Here is a 13136-nt window from a genome sequence, read left to right on the forward strand (position 1 = left end):
GGTACAGGTATGTACACAGAACTCATGTGAAGTGAGTTTGGTATATGATGAATTCTTGGTGAGAATGTACATGAACAAGTTATACTTGTGAAACATTGATAACCTTGTGAAAAATGATCTATATTTATGATGAATAGATGCATAATAAGATTTGATAATGATCATGTGATAGGCTTGGGAGCCTAATTGATTTGTAATATTTCACGGTTCATTTATTTATATTGTGTTTCATTGGATATGAGGAAAAGAAAGACAGGCATAATTGCTAAATAAAAACATTATGAGAATATAGTAAGATACGAGCTTAGACAAGTGAAAGGTGGTTGAACTATATGTTGAAATTATGATTACTCACAAATAATGTGCATGTGATTAAGAGGATGGAAATAACTTTTTAGTTAATGTGATATGTTATAATCGGAAGACTATAGTGGCTAGGCTAATGCCAAGGCATGTAAATGGTGTTTATAAGTTAAATGAGTAAGCACTATGAATGAATAAGTAGAAATCTTAAAATCTAATGCCTATTGAAATTATAGTACTCTTATGGATGGATAAAGTAAATGAATGTTAATAGTTGTTTATTATTTGCATATGAACTTACAAAGCTATATTATATAGCTTAACCCCTTCTTTTCCCATGTCTTATAGGTTAATTTAGCTAGCTCGGGTTGGAGACCGCCGAATATGCCATTACACTATCAAGCTATCATCGTGGGTAAAAACAAATACAAACCTCTTAAGTTTATGGCATGTATAGGGACTTAGTCAATTGTGAATGTGCCATTACAATTTAGCCAAAGGTATTGGCTTGCAATGGTTAAGGGTTTTATGTAATGTGAAGCCATGTAAATTGGCTTATATTCGCTTATATTGATATCTGACTCATTTTGTAAAAGGCCATGAGATGTGGCTCATATTGATTATTGGGTTGTAAGCCTATTTATTTAGGTATACATGAGCCCATGCAATGGTGATGTGGTTGGTGGTTGTGTGAATGTGATGAGATGTGTTGTGGTTATGAATGCTTGATGATTTAATTGGGATTTGCTTAGTATGATGATAAACATGGCTTAAATGAGAATTGGAAAGTTGGGCTTGACAAAGTATGAAGTCTTATGCATGTATAAGTAAAAATGAAATGATCACGGTCATGTCTTGTTTGTATATGTTTAAGTGCTCACTTATGCCATGCTAAATGCCTTTGAAGTTATGTATGTGTATGTGCAAATAAGGGTGAGAATTGACTTGGAAAATAGCCTCAAATTTTTCCACATGGGTAGGCACATGGGCATGTGTCTAGGCTGTGTGTGACACATGGTCTGCCCTCATGGGCGTGTGATCCAGCCGCCTGTCCCTTGTACCCTAATTTGGTAAAACAGAATACTAAGTAGTAAACACACGGGCAGAGACATGGCCGTGTGTCTCAGCCATGTGGAGGCCACAGCCTAAGTACACGGGCGTGTGGCTTGGCCATGTGACCTCAATTTAGTTGATGACATCATAAACAGAGAGTTACACGGGATGAGGACACGGGCATGTGACCCTCCAAAATAGGAAAAATTTCTTACTATTGTATAAGTTTCGAGAGTTCTCGGTTTAGTCCCGAACCACACCCAATGTATGTTTTGGGCCTTGAAGGCCCATATAAGGGATGATATGTATGTGAATGAAAATTTTTAAATTTGGACAAAAATTTAGGTATCAGTTTTGTATGATTGTGTGAGTTTCTATCCGGTAATGCCTCGTATCTTGTTCCAGCGTCAAATACGGGTAAGGGGTGTTACAAAAACAATATGCTTCTCAAAATCTACCAAAAGCATCATCCCAAGCGTTAGTCTTCCTTTTTTGGGCACATCTTTAGGTGGGATATCTACAACACCAACTTCACTAGCCATTATAACCCGTCCACTATGCGTTACATAAAATCAACCAGGACAAAGTCCATTGTGATCCATTGTAGCTCCAAGGTAGTGACAATCAGCAACTGCAAGTTTTTCATTAGTTGAAGAAAGCTAAGCATCACATGAAGGCTTTTGACAAGTAATCTCAATTACATTGCAACACTCCTAACCCGTATCTATTGCTGGAATAGAGTTACGAGGTATAACTGGACAAGACACAAGTTCCGAACAATCGTATGCGTACTCTTGCTCAAACTCTTAAAACAATCAAATATTAACATATATAACTAATTTAAATTCTTTATGAATCATATCATAACATTTTTCAAACATATATCCAGTTATATAATTCATAAGCAAATAATGCCAAATATATCATTTTACCACATAGCATATGCGATATCAAAGATATTAAATAATTCAATCAATTATTACAAACATGAATTATATAAAGTAAACATATTTAAGTAGATATCATTTTAGCAAAACTCTATTCGCACAATAAAGATATAATAAATACCAAATCATTCATGGCATAAGTACATTACTATATATATATGGTTTCAAATGGCTAAATCATAAACAAGTCTACTTATAAGTTCATCTAAGTAGATTTCGCAAGATTAAAAGGTCCTGTATCAATTTAGACATATATTAAAAGAACACCGAATGGTCTAACCATCAAAGTACATATAACCATTCATATTCACCTATTTTGCATAAAAACAATCATAATTCCTTATAACTTAAATTAATATTCATTTGGTCATTTTACAAAGCCTTAGCCGAATGTAATCATGCTTATTACTTATGTTTATTTTAATGTCCGCTTTCAACTTTACTCAATCACATTATGTGCATGTAATCTCACATAGAATCAAATTCATATATTAATCATAATTTGCATTTCACATCAAACACATCACAAATATGTATATATATATACATATAACATAGCAAACACTTGTTTAATACTTTAAAATACCAAAACCGAATCTAAATATGTTAATATCACTTATCTTGCAAAATAACAAAGGTTATATTCAATACCAATTCAACGATTACATGTTTGGATAAGCACATATAAATATATATATCAAACCAACACATCATATGCTTATATATATAAGTGCTAAATCATGATTAATTTACTAACATAATTCATATTCATTTCTTCACTTAATGAAAGCATATTGAACTCACTTTTATCACATGCCATAACCAAATCACCTTGTTACCAAAATACATGGAAAACCTAAATAAAACATGTTTCACAAACGCATATATATATACATAACATTTTCGAATCATCAATTCAATAATTTCATTACCTAAATTCAACATTTAACTGAATACACTCATCAACCAAATTAAATCATTACTATCAAATACAAGACATAGCTGAAGCATAATTCATACTTATATATATCATAGCCGATTCAGCCAAACCAAATAAAATCATCATTTGAGCATAGCATACAAACCAAACTTAGCACACACAAGAACCATGATCAAGATAGCAAGTACTAATATATCAAATGAGCCATTTTCGCATGGCATATTATATACAACACTTCAAACATATCCGAAAAATAGTATAGCCTATACATGCCATAGGTTCGAAATTTAGCTTTTTAAAATACCGATAAACAGGCAATAGTGTAGTAGACTTCGCTGACGATCCCCGAGCCCATAACTAGTCTCCAAAATCTATAAAACAAAAGCAAACATACACACACAGTAAGCTACCATAGCTTAGTAAGTCGTAAGCAAATAAACATCTCAATGACATAATCAACTCAATTTAACCAAACCAATTCATGCTATCATAATCACATTTAATCTCAAACTTGAAAATTCATATACAACATATACATTCATGTATCAACTTTAACTTGGTTGAAATACATATATATCCATTATCAAAGTTATCATTTACTCCCAAGGTCATAATATCATCATATAGACGAATATATATACACATTCATATATGTATACACATGTTTCACACTTTAATATTACATACTTATATCATTTTTTCGAATATAGATTTGCATTCAATATACATATAACTAACTTTATAACATGATTCATATCATCACTTCAAATACCAAAACTTACCTTAATTTCAATACATTAGCTAACACATACTTGTACCTTCTAATTCGATTTCGCATTCGGTCTTTACTTAACATTGCCCATTGAATCATTCGGAATTAAATAGGATACTCAGATAGTTGCACATATCATACAATGCCAACGTCCCAGACGTGGTCTTACATGTAATTACATATCGATGCCACTATCGCAGACAGGGTCTTACTCGTAAACACATATCGAAATCACCTATCGATGACAACGTATTAAACGTGGTCTTACTCTCACACACATATCAGAATCACATACCGATGCAAACGTATTAAACGTGTTCTTACTCGCACACACATATCGAAATCACATATCGATGCCAACATATTAAACATGGTCTTACTCGCACACATATATCGGAATCACATATCGTTGCCAATGTATTAAACGTGGTCTTACTCGTAATCACATATCGATGCCAACGTCCCAAATGTGGTCTTACACGTAATCACATATTGATGCAAACATCCCAGATGTGGTCTTACACATAATCACATATCGATTCCAATGTCCCAGATGTGGTTTTACACGTAATCACATATCGGTGCAAATGTCTCAGACGTGGTCTTACACATAATCGCATATCGATGCCAATGTCCCAGACATGGTCTTACACGTAATCACATATCGATGCAAATGTATCAGACATGGTCTTACACATAATCGCATATCGATGCCAATGTCCCAGACATGGTCTTACACGTAATCACATATCGATGCCAACGTCCCAGACGTGGTCTTCTTACACGTAATCACATATCGATGCCAACGTACCAGACGTGGTCTTACACATAATCACATATTGATGCCAACGACCCAGACGTGGTCTTACACGTAATCACATATCGAAAATCCTATGTCATGACATATGCATCCTAGCTATTCCTAAGGTTTGTACGGGGCTTTCGAACATTGTATCTCGGTGTAATCGAGTTCGTAAACATAGCTCCCAAGCATATACACATTTGGCTACCACATATATACTTTCACATAATTAATTTCAGCATATATAACTCGTATTTATTTAAAATTTACAACATCTGTTTGCTTATAAACTTATCTCGGACAACGATAATCGGAACAGAATAATTATTCGACAACTTTGGTTTTCCCCCGATCCAAATCCAATTTCTTTGGTTCTTGATCTAAACATATTCAAATTAAAGTCATTTAAATATAATTTCATTCAATTTAGTCCAAAAACACATAAATGGGAAAATTACCATTTTGCCCTTGACATTTTACACTTTTTACAATTTAGTCCAAATTGCACAAAACACAAAACATGCAAAATTTGCACACACCATGCTTAGGTCGAATGTTACCCACGCTCATACAAGTCCATACATTTCATTTATTTTACATTTTAGTCCTTCAATTTATTATTTTTGCAATTTAGCCCTAATAACTGAAATTCATAAAAAATTCCAATACAAAATATATTAATCCAAAACATATCTTTCATAATTCATCATCTAACAGCACAAAGCTCAATTACTAATCAATGAAATAACTCAAAATATTCATCAAAATCAGAAATTCAAGCATGGGCTTTGTAAATTACACTGCAACGATATCAAAAACGTAAAAATTATCAAAAACCGAACTAGTTACATGCCTTAATGAAGCTTCAACGATGGCCAAACCTTAAAGCTTTATTTTTCTTTCTTTCTTTTTCATATTCGATCAAGTAGGAAAGATGAATACATGGTTTTGATTTTTTTATGTTTTATTATTATAACATTATTATCATTTTACCTATTTGACCTTTGTTATAAAATAATAAACCATTATAAACCATGTCTTAAACCATCCATCACTTTAACTATGGCAATATTGCATTATAAATACCTCAAATTAAAAAGACAACAACAATTCAGATCTTTCACATTTAACCATCAAATTTTCATTTTACGCGATTAAGCCCTTTTATTAAATCGGGCACTAAATCCACCGTTCCGAATAGGGTCTAAATCGGGCTGTTACATACATGATATGAGAGCAGGCCCATCCTATAGCTCCATTAGAGCTAAGAAATACTCGCACAAGGCCTTCCAATGAGGATCCATATTTTTATTATTTTTCCAGGCTTCTGGTATCATCATCATCATGGCTTCTGGGAGACTTCTACCAGTTCTAACTAGAACCTCAAGTACACAATCAAAAGTTGCTTCAAACCAAAGAAACGAACAAAAATAATCAAGTAGATGCCAATTAAATACACTTGGAATCATCTGTTTGGCATCCAGAACTTTGAAATAGGAAGATGGATAATGCAAGCATGCTGCAAGAATATATTTAAGAGATACACACACAAGAAAAGGTGTAGAAGTTTACCTGAATCAGATGAACTTGCATCCACAATGGGCAAAAGCTTTTTCATTTCATTCCTCGATAGCCCAAGCTCCTTGCACTTTAATAATCCCTCACGTGCCTTCATCCTAATAAAATAAAAAGATTTCAGCCAAAGCCCTTCAATCATAAAAGATGCAAACAGAAAGCAAAACAACCTATTATATACTGTTTCACCAAACCAGCCAGTAAAATATTTTTAAGCTTTTGCACAGATAAAACTTAATTAATAGCAGAAAAGTGGCAAAATAAAGATACAGTTAGCACCCAAGTTATGAACCATCAAGAACATAACGTAGACACCACTTCTCAACACCATCTGAGCATCTAAAACTTTTCTGGAATGAGCAAAAGATTTTCATTCCAGGAATCATATGGTATCAAATACCTGTTTGTTGAGATTCTTTGATTTATTTGAGAGATTGAATACTTAATCTTTAGGAATTATAGCTTAGAGATATTATTTCTTTACATGATTCAATACTTCATGTATATATATTTGTACATATAGATAATTTTTTAGTGATTTTTTTCAATATATTAGAGTATTTATCTTTAATTTCATCATGGTATTAGATTTTTAATCCGTTTTTTGGATAATTTTTTTATTTTTAAAGTTTTGTCACAAAAACCTTATAAACATTAAATTGGTACTTTCAACCCTAACCTTTATTTTCTCTCCCATCGCCCCTACCATTGGAGTCAGAATCCACTCGTCAACAAAACTCCAAAGTCCTGTGAACAGAAAACCCATCCGTGGGCCTTATGGGTTATCACAAGGTTTTTCCTCTTTATTTTATGCGCCACTAGTGGCCTTTGCCTGTTGTCGCCATGTTTTCCAACGCCATCGCAGTGCTCTTTGCTCCCTTTCGGTCATTCTCTTCTGATTTGTGGTGTATTTCGACTAATTTTTCCAAGTAGATTTTTTGGGATATCAGTTGTTTTTTTTAGTATTATGTCGAAAGACGAGAAGCTCATGATTCTAACCTATGAAAATAGGAGGACGACAATGGCAGTGTATCACAAATAAAATAAAGAAAATAGAACACACATAATTTTACGGGGAAACCCTTTCGGGAAAAAACCACAGGCAGAGGAGAAGAAAATTTACTATGTTGAATTTGAATGATATAAGTGGAGAGATGATTACGTCTATTTATAGGTTTAAAACCTTATTCTAATCAAAGTTAAATAGAAGTAATGTAGTAAGGTTAAAACATATTATTCTATTCAACATCAAATAGAGGAAGTAAACTTCTATACAGATTCCACTTGTGCAGCTTGTACCGTACCGCGGAGTCTTTGCCCTCGTAGATCCCCCTATCTTGCCACTTGTATTTTACGTTTAACAGGAATTTGGGTCACACAACTTCTATACAACTGATAATCTCTCGTTGCAAATTAGTCCTGTGAAGCTTGATGGACGTAATTACCTTGCTTGGTTAAGGTCTTATTTGTTGTTTATCAAGGCTCGTGGATTGTATGGATACATCACTGGTACCATGTTGAAACTTGAACTCACATTCAACTTTTAGTCAATGAGATTTAGTGAACTCTCTTATTATTATATGACTTATCAACTCTATGGAACCCCATATTTCCAAAACTTATTTGCTACTTGATACTGCGGAAAAATTTGGAATGCTACTATTATCAACTACTCTCGTATTGGAAATGATGTGCAAATTTTTTAGATTCATAATAAAGTTCATGGTACAAAATAGAAGGAGCTAACAATTTCTCAAGATTTTGCTGAATTAAGTAGCTTGTGGCAAGAACTTGATTATTATCAAGATTTTTAAGCAACTTTTACCAATGATGCCTAGAAATTTCAGAAGATGATTGAGAATGAGTGAGTTTTTGATTTCTTGGCTGGGTTGAATACTAGTATGATCAAATTTGGGTTTAAGTTCTTAGAAAAACTTCGTTCCCTTCTTTCCATGAGGCATACTCTTATCTACAATAGAAGGAGAGTTGACGCGCTGTTATGCTTTATAATCCACCTATTGAGAAAGCTGGCCTCACTGCTAACCAAGATGGTCCACCAAGTAGTAAGTGACTATTCTGGTAAGCCTCAACACACTAAATATTCATGCTGAAAGTTACATGGTCACCTTGCTTGAAGTCGTAGTGGAAAGCGAAGAGGTAATTCTTAGTCTTACGCAATTTTTTCAGACTCTGTGACAATAGAGGAAAAGTTCAATTTTGTTGAGAGTTTTACCTCAGACGAGATTCAACATCTCTGACGTCTCTTATCTCAATTGGACTCTATCTCGAGTGCTAAGTCTAATCATATTAAATTAGATACTGTTTTAAATGTTTCATCTACTTCTGAATCTTGGATTATTGATTTTGGTACGACTAAACATATGATAGGGTCAAACAAAAGCTTATTTAACTATACAACTTGTCTATCTAAAGATAGTGTGCGAATTGTCGATGGCTCCCTTATCTTTGCTTCTGAAACAGGTTTTGTTGTTTGTATTCCTAATATCACTTTATCCTTTGTCCTCCATGTCCATAAATTTCTGGTTAACTTTTTATCTATTAGTACTATCACTAAAGTCTTTGTAACACCCCTAACCCGTATCCATCGCCGAAATAAGGTTACGAGGCATTACTAGAAATCACACACAATTCACATACATTCATACAATCATAATCAAAATCTATTCATATTATCCCTTGTAAGGTCCCACGAGACCTTAAAACATGCTTAGAAGTGGTTCGGGACTAAATCGATAACATTCATAAACTTTAAGAAACTTATAAAATTTTCTAACATTTAAGGGTCACACGCCTATGTGAACAGGCCATGTGCCTCACACGGACACCAGACACGCCCGTGTCACAGACCATGTGAAAACGGGGCATACAAACTGACTTGCACCACATGGCCAAGGACACGCCCGTGTGCTAGGTCGTGTGAAATCTAAGGGGGTTACTGACTTGGGTCACATGGTTGACCACAAACCCATGTGCCAGCCCGTGTGTCGCACACGACTAATTGACACGCTCGTGTGTCTAGGCCGTGTCAAAACTGTAGGGTATACTGACTTTAAATCGTAAGGTACCCTAGGGGACACACGGCCGTATACCAAGGCCATGTGTCACACACGGTCGAGCCACACGCCCTTGTGCTCAGCTGTGTAGAGTGAAAATAGAGTTAGTTTAAGTCACATTTCTCACCCTCCTCAAGCATACCTAAACCACATCAAATTACATCATTTCTAAACATATATATGTGCAGTCAAAACATGTCAATTCACCACATATTATACCATTTAATATCAACCATTTCAATTACTCAATTCCACAACCAAAACATGAATATTTCAATCCACAATATCACCAATCAATTTCATATCAATGCATACCAATCCATTTGTCTCAAACAACATTTAATCAAATTCAATATCATACCAAAACCTTACCATTTCAACTACCAAATCATACCAAGATGACCATTCACACAAAACCACACATATATATATCAATTACATCATTTTTCCATCACATAGTCTATACCAAAACCAATTCCATAATCTCAATCATCTTCATGCAATATCACATGGCAAAAAATACATATAACACGTATCATAACATCACTAGCCTATACATGCCATACATTAATATACAACTTCAAAAATACCAAAATATCGTTCGATAGTGTGATGAAGATCCTTGATGATCCCCGAGTTCACGGTAACTTTGATAATCTATAAAACAATGGAAAACGCACACAAACTAAGCTTTCTAAAGCTTAGTAAGCCATATACAAATAAACTTAACACATAAGATAAACTTAAACCAATTCAATCCTAGTAAGATCATACAAATCACAATTTCATTTCATAAATTACATTTAGTTCACTTGTTCATAGTTCACTTGCATATAATCACATTTCATTCTCTTATAATTCATATGTCATCATTTATAACATACTATCCTTTCATTCTTGAATAACATGTACATTTCATATGTACCTGAATTGGATATTCATTCACATATTAATTCCTTCCTCGATAATGCCCGTTGGACAGTTCAAAATTGATAAGGATACTCGGATAGCTCGTAAACTCATACAATGTTAATGTCCCCAACGAGGTCTTACATGTAATCAAATATCGATGCCACTATCCCAGATAGGGTTTTACACGAAATCATATATGATTTCAATGTCCCAGACATGGTCTTACACATAAATCTCCAATCGATGCCAACATCCCAGACAGTCTTACATGAAATTACATATCAGAATCCTATGTCATGACATATGTATCCTATTCTATTCCTATGGTTCGTACGGGACTTTCAGATGTCATATCACTGTCGATGCTTTCTCAGTATCACATATTCATCTTCCATAGTCATACGTTACATTTTAATATCATATAAACATGAATACATCAATTCAAATACATTTATTTGCATATGAACTTACCTTGTAGTTGGAATAAATGGACGAAATCAACTACTCATCAACTTTCGGTTTCCTCCGATCTAAATCTGATTTCTTTCTTTCAGGGTCTATATGTATTCAAAATTAATCTATTTAATCACCAATTCAAACAATTTCATCCACAAATGCATAATTTAGGTAATTTTCACTTTCACACTAAACTTTTACATTTCTTTTAATTTAGTCCTTATTTCAAAACAACACAAAATACACAAAATTTTAATAAACTCATGTTAGGCCGAATTCTCTTTAGGTCCCTAGCAGCCCATAAATTTCATTTATTTCACAATTTAACCACACATTTTACGCTTTTCACAGATTAGTACTTTTTATGCAATTTCACTAAAATCACTTTACAAAATATAGGTATCTATCATCAAGCTTTCATATTTCATCATCAAACAACAAAATCTCAAGCTATCAATAATGGAAAATCACAAAATCCATAACCAATTCAAAAATTCAAGCATGGGCTAGCTAGTATTTGAAGCAACCATCACAAAAACATAGAAATCATAAAAAACTGAGCAAAATACATACCTCAATCAAGCAAAATGAGTGTCAAACTTTAAAAGCCCTAAAATGATTCTTTTTCTCTTCAATGTTCAGCTAAAAGATGAACAAGCATGGAAATTTTATGTTTATTTTATTTTAATAACTTTTATTTCATTAATTACTAATTTAACCTTAGTAATAACATTAAAATTCCACTATCTCATGTCCATCTATGTCCATTCATTAAAACCATGGTCTAATCACATCAAAAGGACCTCATATTTATTAAGACATAACAATTTAGTGCTTTATCAAATAGCTAGCCACTTTTACATTTTACGCGATTAAGTCCTTTTATAAAATCGAGCACCCAAATGATAAAATTTTCACACATATCACATATCTTGTTGTAAACATAGAAAATAATATCAAAATATTTTTTTTGACTTGGATTTGTGGTCCCGAAACTACTGTTCTAACTAGGGTCTAAACCGGGCTGTTATAGTCTTAAATTGTAAACATGAATTCTTTCTCGACCATTGTGTCTTTCAGGACCTCTAGAGAAGGAAGAAATTTGGCAGTGGTAGATTTTGTGATAGTTTATATCTTCTGAATCGATTGTCTAGTATGTCTCAAGCCTTATTTGGATAAAATAAAGATGTTAACCATGAGATTATTTAGTGGCATAGGCGGTTAGGACATCTATCATTTACTGTTCTTGCCAAGATATTTCCTACTTTGCTTTGAAGAACTCAGTTGGATTCTTTAGTTTGTGATGTATGTGAGTTTGTTAAGCATACAAGAAACAATTATCCTTTATGTAATAATAGAAGTATTATTCCTTTTTAGATTATTCATTCTTGAGTTTGAGGCACTGCTCGCCTTATTTCTTTATCTGGTAATCGTTGGTTTGTTACATTTATTGACTGTTACACTTGGATGACATGATTTTTTTATTAAAGTCCAAAAGTGATGTTTATTCATGTTTCCATTCTTTTGATAAATTGATTACTACTTAGTTTGATTCTAAGGTTAAGATTTTACGAATTAATAATGGAACTGAGTATAACTTTAATGATTATTTAAAATCATATGGATTGTACATCAGACTAGTTATCTTGGTACAAGTGCTGAGATTGGTGTTGATAAAAGGAAAAAATGACATCTTTTAGAGGTTTCAAGATCACTTATGTTTGCTATGAACCTCCTAAAGACTTACTGGGGGGATGCAATTTTGGTTTCTACTTATATCATTAATTAGATGCCTCTTCGAGTCCTTGATTTTGAAAGTCCCATAGAAATTTTACAAGACAAGATAAATTACTCGGTTTCACCAAAGGTATTTGGTTGTGCTTACTTTGTCCATCTTCGTCATGAGATCAAACTAAATCCTCGAGCAGTCAAATGTGTTTTCATTGGATACTCTCCCACACAAAAGGGTTACAAATGTTATCATCCGCCATCTAGAAAGTATTATGTAAGCATGGATGTAACATTTTGTGAAGATGAACCCTAATTTTCTTCATCACAACCATCTCTTAGAGTGGAGGTTATTGAAAATGAATAGATGACACCTTGCCCTGTTACTCTTCTGATGGAGAATTTATTTCCAGCAAAGACTTTGGTTTAAGAGAAGACTAGTGGACGGTTGTTGGATGGGCCTGATTTAAGGACATAAATTAGAAAAGGCAAGAAAGAAGATGTCATCATACAATCTACTTTGTGCCCTGACTTTTCACAGCCAGGTGAGTCTTCTTTACCTAAATTTTCTATT

The 13136-nt window shown here is 33.5% G+C and overlaps 1 pseudogene; it reads right to left on the reverse strand.

Annotated features, from left to right (window-relative positions):
• LOC108468607 (glutamate synthase 1 [NADH], chloroplastic-like) overlaps positions 1 to 13136 on the reverse strand; it is a 135777-nt pseudogene that overhangs the window by 31992 nt on the left and 90649 nt on the right.

The sequence above is a fragment of the Gossypium arboreum genome, chromosome 8 (genome assembly GCF_025698485.1).
Source record: "Gossypium arboreum isolate Shixiya-1 chromosome 8, ASM2569848v2, whole genome shotgun sequence".
In the NCBI taxonomy this organism is placed as follows: Eukaryota; Viridiplantae; Streptophyta; class Magnoliopsida; order Malvales; family Malvaceae; genus Gossypium; species Gossypium arboreum.